Consider the following 16,894-nt stretch of genomic DNA (forward strand, 5'->3'; position numbering starts at 1 on the left):
GTCTTAAACTTGTTGCTTTTGCTATTTCTTGTGGTTCAAATAGTTGTGTTGTATCATTACAGTTTGGATCTGTTCTTCCGTTGGCTTTTTGACCGAAGATTCTTGGATGATGCTAAAGTGAGATTTGAGTAAGTAGCGTGGTTTTCACACATTAATCACAATGTCACTTTTTTTTTTACTTCATTACTGCCAACATGGACTTGTTTGACTGCCATCGTGACAAAACATGTTCTGTCTTCAAATGTTTATTATGTGATTGTGATTATTGAATGCAGTATCTCTCTAATAAGAGCTTTTTGAGTTTCGCAGCAAGTTCAACATTGCAGTGCCAACAAGAACAAGCCAGCAGTTCAACCTGTATAGAGCCCAGCAGCATATTATGTTAATCAGATAATTATTCATTCAAGATTAGACATGAGCCCTAGCAATAACTCGGGCATAATAATAATTGAGTGAACATTAAATAGTAAAGTAACAAGGACAGATCATGACATTTGAGTCTTATGTTCTCATTCTTCCCAAAGGACCGTCTGTATATATTTTATTTAATCAATTTATTTAATCAAACTGTCTTAACTGTATGTGTGTGTATTTCTCTAGGATAGCCGTGAAATCTTTCGATGATTGTGAGAATACGATTTGTTGCATATCTGAAAAACGGGAAGTTGCTTGTGTGGGGAAACGCATAACAAACGCAGAAATGTGACACCGAGCCCCAAGATCTGTAAGTTCATCATGGCAAGTTCAGAAGTTATTGACAACCTTTTACTATTTCTCTTTTAGAAATTGAAGACTATATACTGCATTTCTGGATGATTTAGAAAAGGGTTGGGGATGTGCGTGGATGATGTTGTAGTCCTCCACCTCCAGACTCCAAGTATTGACTTGTCTCTTGTTTTGACTGACACTCTCTGTGATTCCTTTTGATTGCAGATTTATTCTATGTATCTTATTCTATGTAAATGAGGCACCATTTACATTTCATTTAACACATTACTGTTGTTACATTCAGCGTAACAAGCTTCATGCATCGAATCAAGGCTATGATTTAAAAGACGGGGCTCTTCTATTATGACCGGCGCCGCATTTATAGTTTTTACGGTAATGGCTGAGCGAGGAAACCGCAGAGACCAATTGCATGCGAGTTAAGCCATCCCACGTGATATTACTCAAGCCAATCAGGTTTGTGTCTTTTGGCGGGAAAAATTGTGACGCTCCACGCAGACAGGTGACGTCTACGGTCAATGGTTTAGCGAGAAAAAACTCAGAGACCAATTGCATGCGAGTTAAGCCATCCCATGTGATACTACTCAAGCCAATCAGGTTTGTGCCTTTTGGCGGTAAAAAGTGTGACTCTCCACGCAGACAGGTGATTGCTGGGTCAGAGCCAAGTTGAAAACGGAAGCGGAAAAAAAAGAGCGACACAGGTAAGTGAAAATGTTGTGCTTTAGCTTGTAATTCTCTGCTTTAGCATGAAGTCGGGACCTTTTGCTGACGTGTGTTAAAACTAAGATATATACAGACGACTGAGCCGGAGAAAGTTGAGAAATAGGAGTGAGGCGGCGAAAGGGAGACAAAATGGTGCTCTCCAAAATTGTGTAGTCTTCATACTTGTTCAGAATCGGTGTTCCGTATTAAAAGTGCCAATGTGAAACAGCATTATGAGACAAAACATTAGGGTTTTGAACAAATATAGCCGCTAAAATCTGAAGTGAGATCGTAGAAAACAAGTGGTCTTAAAACCCAATATGAGCAGAGTCCACCGGGATCCGCACATTCAATGTTCCCTCGGAGCTGCTGGTATTATTCTTTCCTCGTTTTGTGTTGCGATTTATTACCTGTGAAATCAGTTGAGTCGAGATGTGAAACAGAAAATGGGAGATTCAAGCATTTGCTTCCTTTATTTTATATAAGTTGAGCATTTTATTTGAACATGCTGAATTATATTTTGAAATGCAGCCCTACTTTAACTTGGTACATATATGTTCTTTGTTACGTGACAATGAATTGTCACGTTTTTGAATTGTACTAAATTAATTTGATTTGACGGCCAGGTATTGATTACAAGCAGATGTTGATACAACGGGCTACTTAAATATCACACTACAAAGTTAGACATTCTGATCTTCCAGACCTTTGCTCCGAGGAATTTTCTCTACTGGCGCTCTTTAAATTGCAGTTGAATCCCCCTGCTCTACAACATAAACATATCTGCTCCATGACGAAGCCGAATCCAAACGACATTATTTAATTGTTTGTTTTACTTTGTTTTATTAATATACTTATAACTTTAATTATATGTATTATATGTATTTTGGATTTTATTGTATTAACTTGTGTTAACTTAAATGTCTTTTATTAGATTAAATTACATTTAAATTACTTTATTTTCATTTAATTAATTTCATTTCATGTGGCATGTCATCTACACCTTCACTCTCACATTTTCCAGGGTTGGTGGTTCGGTGACCCAGGGACTAAGCGGCGGTACATCGGTGTGATGATGCTGACACAGAGGTAAATGCTTAGAAGTCATGACATCTGGTGGCTAAGCTGCACAATATCTCACCATCAGCTTTGACGCGTTTTGTGTGTCTGTCATTTCACTCCAGCATTGTTGCCGAGCTAAAGCCGAGAGACCCGATGTTCCCGGACGTGGCTCACAGCATCCTGATCCACAGGGTCATGATGGGCTCTCCAGCCAACAGGTTAGCATGTTCACAGATTTGTTAACGTGTGCCCTTTAGGCCGTCAGGACCTCTGCTTCCCCATGGACTCAGACATGAGCTCAGATTTCAAACTAGACCTGGTTGAGAAGCTGTTTGCCATTGATACACAACCCAGGACGCCAGTCACCACACAGGTATGTTACGGTTAAGACGACTGTACTGAGGACATCCTTGATCTATAGGGAAGGTTTCCTCATCCCTCATTCACTCATTGTATCTTTGTCTGTGTCTCAAAGGCAATGGGAGGCTTGGACCTGGACATGTTGGCTCCCTACATCCCCATGGACGATGACTTCCAGCTGCGCAGCCTGACACCGGAGGAGCCCATGTCGTGTGGATCACTGACATCTTTTTAAATCTCTCCTGCTCACAGCACACAGGAGGTGCACAGCTCCTATCCGAGCTCGCCATTCAGCGGACAAAAGCAGTTGTGCAGCATCACCAGCCAGGCGCCGCCTGAGTCGATGGATGCTCCCGATCCAGCCGCAATGATCGCTAAGAGGTAAAGTAGGTGTCAACAAACTTTACTGCATTTCCTGCGGCGGATCTAATTTATGTTGCTAAGTCACTGTTACTGTGTTGCAGGGTCTCGCAGTTAAACAAAGAAGCGTCACTCAGGACCTTGGCAGCTCAGAACCTGCAGCGCAAAAGAAAACTTTCTTGGACAGGTGAGCCAGACATTGTTCACATATCAGGCTTTGCATCTACACATGCAGGGTTTGAGCCTCTGTGTTTGATGTTTTCCCCAGGGACCATTGCTCAACGACCAACAAGAGCAGAGGAAGATTTTGAAGGTCTCCGAGTCAGAGGCACCGGCTGCAGTCTCCCATCCAACCATGCTTCTACTGCCCACAAGTGAAGTAACCCATCGTCCTGACAACGCTTTACATGTTTCAACTAAGCTCTGAAGAATCACAGTGATGATATGTGTTTTCATCTCTTTCAGATTGGGCGAGTCGTCTGCTGGGCAGCACGTCAGAGAGCAGCTCCCTCTTCACCTTGCCGCACTTCACCCGCGATGGTCAACGCCCCCCTGCCGGGCCGGCAGTACCTCCTGCTGGGAGAGGAGCTGCTGCTGCTCTGGACCATGTTCACTGAGTCGATGCTCAGCCTGCTCACTGCTGGACCAGACTGGACACTACAGTTTCTTCCCAACGTTCTCAGTCCCTCTCTAAGGCCCCGCCCCTTATTTATGTATCTGTATGAGTTGGACCTTAGTTTGGCTGCCGCTTGTGCACTTCATGTGATATCTGCAGCATTCCACCGTACAAACGCCACAGCAGTGTCTTGGGTTTTGGTGCAAAGGATTCCTTTTTCCAGCAGGTCACCACTGAGTCTGGGGCTGCTGACAGCAATGTATTGTAAGCTAAAGTCTCACAATTTCTATTTGCTTTAAAAGAAAACTATTTCCAGCAATTTATATCAAGCCTTTTATTTTATTTTCCTCGTACTTGTATGTTGTAGTAGTTGTTCTTAACAAATGTGTTTACTCCACAGTTATAAACTTATTGTTTAAACCTTGAGTGGTCTCCATTTAACAGTTATCAGTCTGAGGTAAATACATTGAATTGTGTAACATTCCAGTACATGCCTCTTTAATACATTACTGTAAGTGTGTAACTGTACGTAGTTCATTCATATTTTACTTGTGTGCGAACTAGATTGTGATGGAGGAGGTGAGGATGGACTCAATGATGGAAGAGTAGAAGTGCACCATCATTATCGTTGGCAGGTTGAACTTCTTCAGCAAGTGGGAGCTGATGTTGAGCTCGGGGTCCTGGGAGATGATGGATCCCATGAATCGAAAGGACTCCACGGTGTCAGCTGGGGAGTCACACAGAATGATAGCGGGCGGGGCTGCGTTGAGTCAGAAATCCACAACCATCTCCTTTGTGTTCAGCGCATTAATCTCCAGATTGTTCTGCCTGCACCAATTCATCAGACGGCCAATCTCCCGCCTGTAGGCGAACTCGTCCCCATCAGAGATGAGTCCAATGAGCGTGATGTCTTCCCCGAACTTCAGGAGCTGGACCGACAGATGACTGCAGGCGTTGGTGTAAAAGGAGAAGAGCAGAGGAGAGAGAACGCAGCCCTGATGGGAACCGGTTCTTAAGTAGCGTTTGTGAGTTGCTCAGTTAATGGTGGTCAGTATATTACCATTGATCCATGCCCTGCTCTACAGCATGGACATATCTGCTCCATGACGGTTTAGTAGTGTGTGCCTGTAAATACGGTGTGTGTTTTTGGTCTAAATCCAAAGGAGAAAATGTTATGTCATTGTTTAATTTATATATTTATAGCTTTAATTGAATGTATTTCAATGTTTTTTTATTTAATTTAATGTATTAACTTGTGTTAACTTAAATGTCTTTTATTAGATTAAATGACATTTAAATTACTTCATTTTCATTTAATTAATTTCATTTCATGTGGTATGTTGAGCTTGAAATTCTCTGCTTTAGCATAAAGCCAGATCATTTTGCTGACGTCTGTCTGTCTGTTTTCTTCACATTTTCCAGGGTTGGCCGTTCGTTGACCCAGGGACTTAGCGGCGGTCCATCGGTGTGATGATGCTGACGCTGACACAGAGGTAAATGCTTAGAAGTCATGACGTCTGGTGGCTAAGCTGCACAATATCTCACCATCAGCTTTGACGCGTTTTGTGTGTCTGTCATTTCACTCCAGTATTGTTGCCGAGCTAAAGCCGAGAGACCCGATGTTCCCGGACGTGGCTCACAGCATCCTGATCCACAGGGTCATGATGGGCTCTCCAGCCAACAGGTTAGCATGTTTACAGATTTGTTTAGATTGTTTACAGATTTGTTAACGTGTTAATTTGTTAACGTGTGCATCTCTGCCCTTTAGGTCGACAGTGGAATATACCTCTGCTTCCCCATGGACTCAGGCATGAGCTCATATTTCAAACTAGACCTGGTTGAGGAGCTGTTTGCCATTGATACACAACCCAGGACGCCAGTCACCACACAGGTATGTTACGGTTAAGACGACTGTACTGAGGACATCCTTGATCTATAGGGAAGGTTTCCTCATCCCTCATTCACTCATTGTATCTTTGTCTGTGTCTCAAAGGCAATGGGAGGCTTGGACCTGGACATGTTGGCTCCCTACATCCCCATGGACGATGACTTCCAGCTGCGCAGCCTGACACCGGAGGAGCCCATGTCGTGTGGATCACTCACATCCATTGAAAGCTCTCCTGCTCACAGCACACAGGAGGTGCACAGCTCCTATCCCAGCTCGCCATTCAGCGGACAACGCAGTCGCGCAGCATCACCGGCTAGGCGCCGCCTGAGTCGATGGATGCTCCCGATCCAGCCGCAATGATCGCTAAGAGGTAAAGTAGTTGTCAACAAACTTTACTGCATTTCCTGCGGCGGATCTAATTTATGTTGCTAAGTCACTGTTACTGTGTTGCAGGGTCTCGCAGTTAAACAAAGAAGCGTCACTCAGGACCTTGGCAGCTCAGAACCTACAGCGCAAAAGAAAACTGTCTGAAATTCTTGGACAGGTGAGCCAGACATCGTTCACACATCAGGCTTTGCATCTACACATGCAGGGTTTGAGCCTCTGTGTTTGATGTTTTCCCCAGGGACCATTGCTCAACGACCAACAAGAGCAGAGGAAGATTTTGAAGGTCTCCGAGTCAGCGGCACTGGCTGCAGTCTCCCATCGGACCATGCTTCTACTGCCCACAAGTGAAGTAACCCATCGTCCTGACAACGCTTTACATGTTTCAGCAGAGCTCTGAAGATTCACAGTGATGATCTGTGTTTTCATCTCTTTCAGATTGGGCGAGTCGTCTGCTGGGCAGCACGTCAGAGAGCAGCTCCCTCTTCACCTTGCCGCACCTCACCCGCGATGGTCAACGCCCCCCTGCCGGGCCGGCAGTACCTCCTGCTGGGAGAGGAGCTGCTGCTGCTCTGGACCATGTTTACTGAGTCGATGCTCAGCCTGCTCACTGCTGGACCAGACTGGACACTACAGTTTCTCCCCAACGTTCTCAGTCCCTCTCTAAGGCCCCGCCCCTTATTTATGTATCTGTATGAGTCGGACCTTAGTTTGGCTGCCGCTTGTGCACTTCATGTGATATCCGCAGTATTCCACCGTACAAACGCCACAGCAGTGTCTTGGGTTTTGGTGCAAACGATTCCTTTTTCCAGCAGGTCACCACTGAGTCTGGGGCTGCTGACAGCAAGGTATTGTAAGCTAAAGTCTCACAATTTCTATTTTCTTAAAAAGAAAACTATTACCAGCAATTTATATCAAGCCTTTTATTTTATTTTTCCTCGTACTTGTATGTTGTAGTAGTTGTTCTTAACAAATGTGTTTACTCCACAGTTATAAACTTATTGTTTAAACCTTGAGTGGTCTCCATTTAACAGTTATCAGTCTGAGGTAAATACATTGAATTGTGTAACATTCCAGTACATGCCTCTTTAATACATTACTGTAAGTGTGTAACTGTACGTAGTTCATTCATATTTTACTTGTGTGCGAACTAGATTGTGATGGAGGAGGTGAGGATGGACTCAATGATGGAAGAGTAGAAGTGCACCATCATTATCGTTGGCAGGTTGAACTTCTTCAGCAAGTGGGAGCTGATGTTGAGCTCGGGGTCCTGGGAGATGATCGATCCCATGAATCGAAAGGACTCCACGGTGTCAGCTGGGGAGTCACACAGAATGATAGCGGGCGGGGCTGCGTTGAGTCAGAAATCCACAACCATCTCCTTTGTGTTCAGAGCATTAATCTCCAGATTGTTCTGCCTGCACCAATTCATCAGACGGCCAATCTCCCGCCTGTAGGCGGACTCGTCCCCATCAGAGATGAGTCCAATGAGCGTGATGTCTTCCCCGAACTTCAGGAGCTGGACCGACAGATGACTGCAGGCGTTGGTGTAAAAGGAGAAGAGCAGAGGAGAGAGAACGCAGCCCTGATGGGAACCGGTTCTTAAGTAGCGTTTGTGAGTTGCTCAGTTAATGGTGGTCAGTATATTACCATTGATCCATGCCCTGGTCTACAGCATGAACATATCTGCTCCATGACGGTTTAGTAGTGTGTGCCTGTAAATACGGTGTGTGTTTTTGGTCTAAATCCAAAGGAGAAAATGTTATGTCATTGTTTAATTTATATATTTATAGCTTTAATTGAATGTATTTCAATGTTTTTTTATTTAATTTAATGTATTAACTTGTGTTAACTTAAATGTCTTTTATTAGATTAAATTACATTTAAATTACTTCATTTTCATTTAATTAATTTCATTTCATGTGGTATGTTGAGCTTGAAATTCTCTGCTTTAGCATAAAGCCAGATCATTTTGCTGACGTCTGTCTGTCTGTTTTCTTCACATTTTCCAGGGTTGGCGGTTCGTTGACCCAGGGACTTAGCGGCGGTCCATCGGTGTGATGATGCTGACGCTGACACAGAGGTAAATGCTTAGAAGTCATGACGTCTGGTGGCTAAGCTGCACAATATCTCACCATCAGCTTTGACGCGTTTTGTGTGTCTGTCATTTCACTCCAGTATTGTTGCCGAGCTAAAGCCGAGAGACCCGATGTTCCCGGACGTGGCTCACAGCATCCTGATCCACAGGGTCATGATGGGCTCTCCAGCCAACAGGTTAGCATGTTTACAGATTTGTTTAGATTGTTTACAGATTTGTTAACGTGTTAATTTGTTAACGTGTGCATCTCTGCCCTTTAGGTCGACAGTGGAATATACCTCTGCTTCCCCATGGACTCAGGCATGAGCTCATATTTCAAACTAGACCTGGTTGAGGAGCTGTTTGCCATTGATACACAACCCAGGACGCCAGTCACCACACAGGTATGTTACGGTTAAGACGACTGTACTGAGGACATCCTTGATCTATAGGGAAGGTTTCCTCATCCCTCATTCACTCATTGTATCTTTGTCTGTGTCTCAAAGGCAATGGGAGGCTTGGACCTGGACATGTTGGCTCCCTACATCCCCATGGACGATGACTTCCAGCTGCGCAGCCTGACACCGGAGGAGCCCATGTCGTGTGGATCACTCACATCCATTGAAAGCTCTCCTGCTCACAGCACACAGGAGGTGCACAGCTCCTATCCCAGCTCGCCATTCAGCGGACAACGCAGTCGCGCAGCATCACCGGCTAGGCGCCGCCTGAGTCGATGGATGCTCCCGATCCAGCCGCAATGATCGCTAAGAGGTAAAGTAGTTGTCAACAAACTTTACTGCATTTCCTGCGGCGGATCTAATTTATGTTGCTAAGTCACTGTTACTGTGTTGCAGGGTCTCGCAGTTAAACAAAGAAGCGTCACTCAGGACCTTGGCAGCTCAGAACCTACAGCGCAAAAGAAAACTGTCTGAAATTCTTGGACAGGTGAGCCAGACATCGTTCACACATCAGGCTTTGCATCTACACATGCAGGGTTTGAGCCTCTGTGTTTGATGTTTTCCCCAGGGACCATTGCTCAACGACCAACAAGAGCAGAGGAAGATTTTGAAGGTCTCCGAGTCAGCGGCACTGGCTGCAGTCTCCCATCGGACCATGCTTCTACTGCCCACAAGTGAAGTAACCCATCGTCCTGACAACGCTTTACATGTTTCAGCAGAGCTCTGAAGATTCACAGTGATGATCTGTGTTTTCATCTCTTTCAGATTGGGCGAGTCGTCTGCTGGGCAGCACGTCAGAGAGCAGCTCCCTCTTCACCTTGCCGCACCTCACCCGCGATGGTCAACGCCCCCCTGCCGGGCCGGCAGTACCTCCTGCTGGGAGAGGAGCTGCTGCTGCTCTGGACCATGTTTACTGAGTCGATGCTCAGCCTGCTCACTGCTGGACCAGACTGGACACTACAGTTTCTCCCCAACGTTCTCAGTCCCTCTCTAAGGCCCCGCCCCTTATTTATGTATCTGTATGAGTCGGACCTTAGTTTGGCTGCCGCTTGTGCACTTCATGTGATATCCGCAGTATTCCACCGTACAAACGCCACAGCAGTGTCTTGGGTTTTGGTGCAAAGGATTCCTTTTTCCAGCAGGTCACCACTGAGTCTGGGGCTGCTGACAGCAAGGTATTGTAAGCTAAAGTCTCACAATTTCTATTTTCTTAAAAAGAAAACTATTACCAGCAATTTATATCAAGCCTTTTATTTTATTTTTCCTCGTACTTGTATGTTGTAGTAGTTGTTCTTAACAAATGTGTTTACTCCACAGTTATAAACTTATTGTTTAAACCTTGAGTGGTCTCCATTTAACAGTTATCAGTCTGAGGTAAATACATTGAATTGTGTAACATTCCAGTACATGCCTCTTTAATACATTACTGTAAGTGTGTAACTGTACGTAGTTCATTCATATTTTACTTGTGTGCGAACTAGATTGTGATGGAGGAGGTGAGGATGGACTCAATGATGGAAGAGTAGAAGTGCACCATCATTATCGTTGGCAGGTTGAACTTCTTCAGCAAGTGGGAGCTGATGTTGAGCTCGGGGTCCTGGGAGATGATCGATCCCATGAATCGAAAGGACTCCACGGTGTCAGCTGGGGAGTCACACAGAATGATAGCGGGCGGGGCTGCGTTGAGTCAGAAATCCACAACCATCTCCTTTGTGTTCAGAGCATTAATCTCCAGATTGTTCTGCCTGCACCAATTCATCAGACGGCCAATCTCCCGCCTGTAGGCGGACTCGTCCCCATCAGAGATGAGTCCAATGAGCGTGATGTCTTCCCCGAACTTCAGGAGCTGGACCGACAGATGACTGCAGGCGTTGGTGTAAAAGGAGAAGAGCAGAGGAGAGAGAACGCAGCCCTGATGGGAACCGGTTCTTAAGTAGCGTTTGTGAGTTGCTCAGTTAATGGTGGTCAGTATATTACCATTGATCCATGCCCTGGTCTACAGCATGAACATATCTGCTCCATGACGGTTTAGTAGTGTGTGCCTGTAAATACGGTGTGTGTTTTTGGTCTAAATCCAAAGGAGAAAATGTTATGTCATTGTTTAATTTATATATTTATAGCTTTAATTGAATGTATTTCAATGTTTTTTTATTTAATTTAATGTATTAACTTGTGTTAACTTAAATGTCTTTTATTAGATTAAATTACATTTAAATTACTTCATTTTCATTTAATTAATTTCATTTCATGTGGTATGTTGAGCTTGAAATTCTCTGCTTTAGCATAAAGCCAGATCATTTTGCTGACGTCTGTCTGTCTGTTTTCTTCACATTTTCCAGGGTTGGCCGTTCGTTGACCCAGGGACTTAGCGGCGGTCCATCGGTGTGATGATGCTGACGCTGACACAGAGGTAAATGCTTAGAAGTCATGACGTCTGGTGGCTAAGCTGCACAATATCTCACCATCAGCTTTGACGCGTTTTGTGTGTCTGTCATTTCACTCCAGTATTGTTGCCGAGCTAAAGCCGAGAGACCCGATGTTCCCGGACGTGGCTCACAGCATCCTGATCCACAGGGTCATGATGGGCTCTCCAGCCAACAGGTTAGCATGTTTACAGATTTGTTTAGATTGTTTACAGATTTGTTAACGTGTTAATTTGTTAACGTGTGCATCTCTGCCCTTTAGGTCGACAGTGGAATATACCTCTGCTTCCCCATGGACTCAGGCATGAGCTCATATTTCAAACTAGACCTGGTTGAGGAGCTGTTTGCCATTGATACACAACCCAGGACGCCAGTCACCACACAGGTATGTTACGGTTAAGACGACTGTACTGAGGACATCCTTGATCTATAGGGAAGGTTTCCTCATCCCTCATTCACTCATTGTATCTTTGTCTGTGTCTCAAAGGCAATGGGAGGCTTGGACCTGGACATGTTGGCTCCCTACATCCCCATGGACGATGACTTCCAGCTGCGCAGCCTGACACCGGAGGAGCCCATGTCGTGTGGATCACTCACATCCATTGAAAGCTCTCCTGCTCACAGCACACAGGAGGTGCACAGCTCCTATCCCAGCTCGCCATTCAGCGGACAACGCAGTCGCGCAGCATCACCGGCCAGGCGCCGCCTGAGTCGATGGATGCTCCCGATCCAGCCGCAATGATCGCTAAGAGGTAAAGTAGTTGTCAACAAACTTTACTGCATTTCCTGCGGCGGATCTAATTTATGTTGCTAAGTCACTGTTACTGTGTTGCAGGGTCTCGCAGTTAAACAAAGAAGCGTCACTCAGGACCTTGGCAGCTCAGAACCTACAGCGCAAAAGAAAACTGTCTGAAATTCTTGGACAGGTGAGCCAGACATCGTTCACACATCAGGCTTTGCATCTACACATGCAGGGTCTGAGCCTCTGTGTTTGATGTTTTCCCCAGGGACCATTGCTCAACGACCAACAAGAGCAGAGGAAGATTTTGAAGGTCTCCGAGTCAGCGGCACTGGCTGCAGTCTCCCATCGGACCATGCTTCTACTGCCCACAAGTGAAGTAACCCATCGTCCTGACAACGCTTTACATGTTTCAGCAGAGCTCTGAAGATTCACAGTGATGATCTGTGTTTTCATCTCTTTCAGATTGGGCGAGTCGTCTGCTGGGCAGCACGTCAGAGAGCAGCTCCCTCTTCACCTTGCCGCACCTCACCCGCGATGGTCAACGCCCCCCTGCCGGGCCGGCAGTACCTCCTGCTGGGAGAGGAGCTGCTGCTGCTCTGGAGCATGTTTACTGAGTCGATGCTCAGCCTGCTCACTGCTGGACCAGACTGGACACTACAGTTTCTCCCCAACGTTCTCAGTCCCTCTCTAAGGCCCCGCCCCTTATTTATGTATCTGTATGAGTCGGACCTTAGTTTGGCTGCCGCTTGTGCACTTCATGTGATATCCGCAGCATTCCACCGTACAAACGCCACAGCAGTGTCTTGGGTTTTGGTGCAAAGGATTCCTTTTTCCAGCAGGTCACCACTGAGTCTGGGGCTGCTGACAGCAAGGTATTGTAAGCTAAAGTCTCACAATTTCTATTTTCTTAAAAAGAAAACTATTACCAGCAATTTATATCAAGCCTTTTATTTTATTTTTCCTCGTACTTGTATGTTGTAGTAGTTGTTCTTAACAAATGTGTTTACTCCACAGTTATAAACTTATTGTTTAAACCTTGAGTGGTCTCCATTTAACAGTTATCAGTCTGAGGTAAATACATTGAATTGTGTAACATTCCAGTACATGCCTCTTTAATACATTACTGTAAGTGTGTAACTGTACGTAGTTCATTCATATTTTACTTGTGTGCGAACTAGATTGTGATGGAGGAGGTGAGGATGGACTCAATGATGGAAGAGTAGAAGTGCACCATCATTATCGTTGGCAGGTTGAACTTCTTCAGCAAGTGGGAGCTGATGTTGAGCTCGGGGTCCTGGGAGATGATCGATCCCAGGAATCGAAAGGACTCCACGGTGTCAGCTGGGGAGTCACACAGAATGATAGCGGGCGGGGCTGCGTTGAGTCAGAAATCCACAACCATCTCCTTTGTGTTCAGAGCATTAATCTCCAGATTGTTCTGCCTGCACCAATTCATCAGACGGCCAATCTCCCGCCTGTAGGCGGACTCGTCCCCATCAGAGATGAGTCCAATGAGCGTGATGTCTTCCCCGAACTTCAGGAGCTGGACCGACAGATGACTGCAGGCGTTGGTGTAAAAGGAGAAGAGCAGAGGAGAGAGAACGCAGCCCTGATGGGAACCGGTTCTTAAGTAGCGTTTGTGAGTTGCTCAGTTAATGGTGGTCAGTATATTACCATTGATCCATGCCCTGGTCTACAGCATGAACATATCTGCTCCATGACGGTTTAGTAGTGTGTGCCTGTAAATACGGTGTGTGTTTTTGGTCTAAATCCAAAGGAGAAAATGTTATGTCATTGTTTAATTTATATATTTATAGCTTTAATTGAATGTATTTCAATGTTTTTTTATTTAATTTAATGTATTAACTTGTGTTAACTTAAATGTCTTTTATTAGATTAAATTACATTTAAATTACTTCATTTTCATTTAATTAATTTCATTTCATGTGGTATGTTGAGCTTGAAATTCTCTGCTTTAGCATAAAGCCAGATCATTTTGCTGACGTCTGTCTGTCTGTTTTCTTCACATTTTCCAGGGTTGGCCGTTCGTTGACCCAGGGACTTAGCGGCGGTCCATCGGTGTGATGATGCTGACGCTGACACAGAGGTAAATGCTTAGAAGTCATGACGTCTGGTGGCTAAGCTGCACAATATCTCACCATCAGCTTTGACGCGTTTTGTGTGTCTGTCATTTCACTCCAGTATTGTTGCCGAGCTAAAGCCGAGAGACCCGATGTTCCCGGACGTGGCTCACAGCATCCTGATCCACAGGGTCATGATGGGCTCTCCAGCCAACAGGTTAGCATGTTTACAGATTTGTTTAGATTGTTTACAGATTTGTTAACGTGTTAATTTGTTAACGTGTGCATCTCTGCCCTTTAGGTCGACAGTGGAATATACCTCTGCTTCCCCATGGACTCAGGCATGAGCTCATATTTCAAACTAGACCTGGTTGAGGAGCTGTTTGCCATTGATACACAACCCAGGACGCCAGTCACCACACAGGTATGTTACGGTTAAGACGACTGTACTGAGGACATCCTTGATCTATAGGGAAGGTTTCCTCATCCCTCATTCACTCATTGTATCTTTGTCTGTGTCTCAAAGGCAATGGGAGGCTTGGACCTGGACATGTTGGCTCCCTACATCCCCATGGACGATGACTTCCAGCTGCGCAGCCTGACACCGGAGGAGCCCATGTCGTGTGGATCACTCACATCCATTGAAAGCTCTCCTGCTCACAGCACACAGGAGGTGCACAGCTCCTATCCCAGCTCGCCATTCAGCGGACAACGCAGTCGCGCAGCATCACCGGCTAGGCGCCGCCTGAGTCGATGGATGCTCCCGATCCAGCCGCAATGATCGCTAAGAGGTAAAGTAGTTGTCAACAAACTTTACTGCATTTCCTGCGGCGGATCTAATTTATGTTGCTAAGTCACTGTTACTGTGTTGCAGGGTCTCGCAGTTAAACAAAGAAGCGTCACTCAGGATCTTGGCAGCTCAGAACCTACAGCGCAAAAGAAAACTGTCTGAAATTCTTGGACAGGTGAGCCAGACATCGTTCACACATCAGGCTTTGCATCTACACATGCAGGGTCTGAGCCTCTGTGTTTGATGTTTTCCCCAGGGACCATTGCTCAACGACCAACAAGAGCAGAGGAAGATTTTGAAGGTCTCCGAGTCAGCGGCACTGGCTGCAGTCTCCCATCGGACCATGCTTCTACTGCCCACAAGTGAAGTAACCCATCGTCCTGACAACGCTTTACATGTTTCAGCAGAGCTCTGAAGATTCACAGTGATGATCTGTGTTTTCATCTCTTTCAGATTGGGCGAGTCGTCTGCTGGGCAGCACGTCAGAGAGCAGCTCCCTCTTCACCTTGCCGCACCTCACCCGCGATGGTCAACGCCCCCCTGCCGGGCCGGCAGTACCTCCTGCTGGGAGAGGAGCTGCTGCTGCTCTGGAGCATGTTTACTGAGTCGATGCTCAGCCTGCTCACTGCTGGACCAGACTGGACACTACAGTTTCTCCCCAACGTTCTCAGTCCCTCTCTAAGGCCCCGCCCCTTATTTATGTATCTGTATGAGTCGGACCTTAGTTTGGCTGCCGCTTGTGCACTTCATGTGATATCCGCAGCATTCCACCGTACAAACGCCACAGCAGTGTCTTGGGTTTTGGTGCAAAGGATTCCTTTTTCCAGCAGGTCACCACTGAGTCTGGGGCTGCTGACAGCAAGGTATTGTAAGCTAAAGTCTCACAATTTCTATTTTCTTAAAAAGAAAACTATTACCAGCAATTTATATCAAGCCTTTTATTTTATTTTTCCTCGTACTTGTATGTTGTAGTAGTTGTTCTTAACAAATGTGTTTACTCCACAGTTATAAACTTATTGTTTAAACCTTGAGTGGTCTCCATTTAACAGTTATCAGTCTGAGGTAAATACATTGAATTGTGTAACATTCCAGTACATGCCTCTTTAATACATTACTGTAAGTGTGTAACTGTACGTAGTTCATTCATATTTTACTTGTGTGCGAACTAGATTGTGATGGAGGAGGTGAGGATGGACTCAATGATGGAAGAGTAGAAGTGCACCATCATTATCGTTGGCAGGTTGAACTTCTTCAGCAAGTGGGAGCTGATGTTGAGCTCGGGGTCCTGGGAGATGATCGATCCCAGGAATCGAAAGGACTCCACGGTGTCAGCTGGGGAGTCACACAGAATGATAGCGGGCGGGGCTGCGTTGAGTCAGAAATCCACAACCATCTCCTTTGTGTTCAGAGCATTAATCTCCAGATTGTTCTGCCTGCACCAATTCATCAGACGGCCAATCTCCCGCCTGTAGGCGGACTCGTCCCCATCAGAGATGAGTCCAATGAGCGTGATGTCTTCCCCGAACTTCAGGAGCTGGACCGACAGATGACTGCAGGCGCTGGTGTAAAAGGAGAAGAGCAGAGGAGAGAGAACGCAGCCCTGATGGGAACCGGTTCTTAAGTAGCGTTTGTGAGTTGCTCAGTTAATGGTGGTCAGTATATTACCATTGATCCATGCCCTGCTCTACAGCATGAACATATCTGCTCCATGACGGTTTAGTAGTGTGTGCCTGTAAATACGGTGTGTGTTTTTGGTCTAAATCCAAAGGAGAAAATGTTATGTCATTGTTTAATTTATATATTTATAGCTTTAATTGAATGTATTTCAATGTTTTTTTATTTAATTTAATGTATTAACTTGTGTTAACTTAAATGTCTTTTATTAGATTAAATTACATTTAAATTACTTCATTTTCATTTAATTAATTTCATTTCATGTGGCAATGTTGAGCTTGAAATTCTCTGCTTTAGCATAAAGCCAGATCATTTTGCTGACGTCTGTCTGTCTGTTTTCTTCACATTTTCCAGGGTTGGCGGTTCGCTGACCCAGGGACTTAGCGGCGGTCCATCGGTGTGATGATGCTGACGCTGACACAGAGGTAAATGCTTAGAAGTCATGACGTCTGGTGGCTAAGCTGCACAATATCTCACCATCAGCTTTGACGCGTTTTGTGTGTCTGTCATTTCACTCCAGTATTGTTGCCGAGCTAAAGCCGAGAGACCCG

General features: G+C 45.4%; 1 long non-coding RNA gene and 5 pseudogenes across 1 annotated transcript; all 6 read left to right on the forward strand.

Moving 5' to 3' along the window:
• The first annotated feature begins 1,368 nt into the window (after positions 1-1,368).
• LOC143009896 (uncharacterized) lies at positions 1,369-5,528 on the forward strand. Its single transcript, XR_012964734.1, has 3 exons — positions 1,369-1,427; positions 2,453-2,517; positions 5,415-5,528. It is a non-coding gene; the product is annotated as an uncharacterized LOC143009896 (long non-coding RNA).
• On the forward strand, positions 2,714-4,241 carry LOC143009807 (hypoxia-inducible factor 1-alpha-like; annotated as a pseudogene).
• A 78-nt stretch (positions 5,529-5,606) lies between the features above and the next one.
• Positions 5,607-6,822, forward strand: LOC143009843 (hypoxia-inducible factor 1-alpha-like; annotated as a pseudogene).
• Positions 6,823-8,468: 1,646 nt separating this feature from the next.
• On the forward strand, positions 8,469-9,684 carry LOC143009845 (hypoxia-inducible factor 1-alpha-like; annotated as a pseudogene).
• A 1,646-nt stretch (positions 9,685-11,330) lies between these two features.
• Positions 11,331-12,340, forward strand: LOC143009846 (hypoxia-inducible factor 1-alpha-like; annotated as a pseudogene).
• Positions 12,341-14,192: 1,852 nt separating this feature from the next.
• On the forward strand, positions 14,193-16,714 carry LOC143009847 (hypoxia-inducible factor 1-alpha-like; annotated as a pseudogene).
• The last annotated feature ends 180 nt before the right edge of the window (positions 16,715-16,894 follow it).

Source organism: Genypterus blacodes, unplaced genomic scaffold (assembly GCF_046128005.1).
Source record: "Genypterus blacodes isolate CSIRO-AG114 ecotype Tasmania unplaced genomic scaffold, CSIRO-AGI_Gbla_v1 ptg000118l_1, whole genome shotgun sequence".
Classification (NCBI taxonomy): domain Eukaryota; kingdom Metazoa; phylum Chordata; class Actinopteri; order Ophidiiformes; family Ophidiidae; genus Genypterus; species Genypterus blacodes.